Raw genomic sequence first — 325 nt, forward strand, 5'->3', positions numbered from 1 at the left:
CCTCATCTCACAGTGGTGAAAAATCAACTTATTTAGCCATAGATCCTTCTGCCGATTCATAAAATTCTAATTAATTGGTGCCTGGCTCATGGAAAACCCAGTCCTAAATTTTCATCGCCATTCGTCAGAAACTTTTTGTAGGAATCTGGTGACAAACTGACAAACGAACAAATTAATAAATACTTGTAAAATTCTTGGTTTAATAGACAGGTATAGTTACCACAAACGAAACTGAAGATTTTAAAGAATCGAAAGCTGTCATTTAAATTATTGTATTTAAATATCTGTTTTATTTTTATAAAATAAGAAAAACCTATCTAAAGTT

The 325-nt window shown here is 30.5% G+C and overlaps 1 protein-coding gene across 1 annotated transcript in view; it reads right to left on the bottom strand.

The window, feature by feature from the left end:
* LOC119587775 (MAM and LDL-receptor class A domain-containing protein 1-like) overlaps positions 1-325 on the bottom strand; it is a gene marked incomplete in the record, with an annotated part of 15,935 nt that overhangs the window by 8,813 nt on the left and 6,797 nt on the right.

The sequence above is a fragment of the Penaeus monodon genome, chromosome 23 (genome assembly GCF_015228065.2).
Source record: "Penaeus monodon isolate SGIC_2016 chromosome 23, NSTDA_Pmon_1, whole genome shotgun sequence".
Classification (NCBI taxonomy): domain Eukaryota; kingdom Metazoa; phylum Arthropoda; class Malacostraca; order Decapoda; family Penaeidae; genus Penaeus; species Penaeus monodon.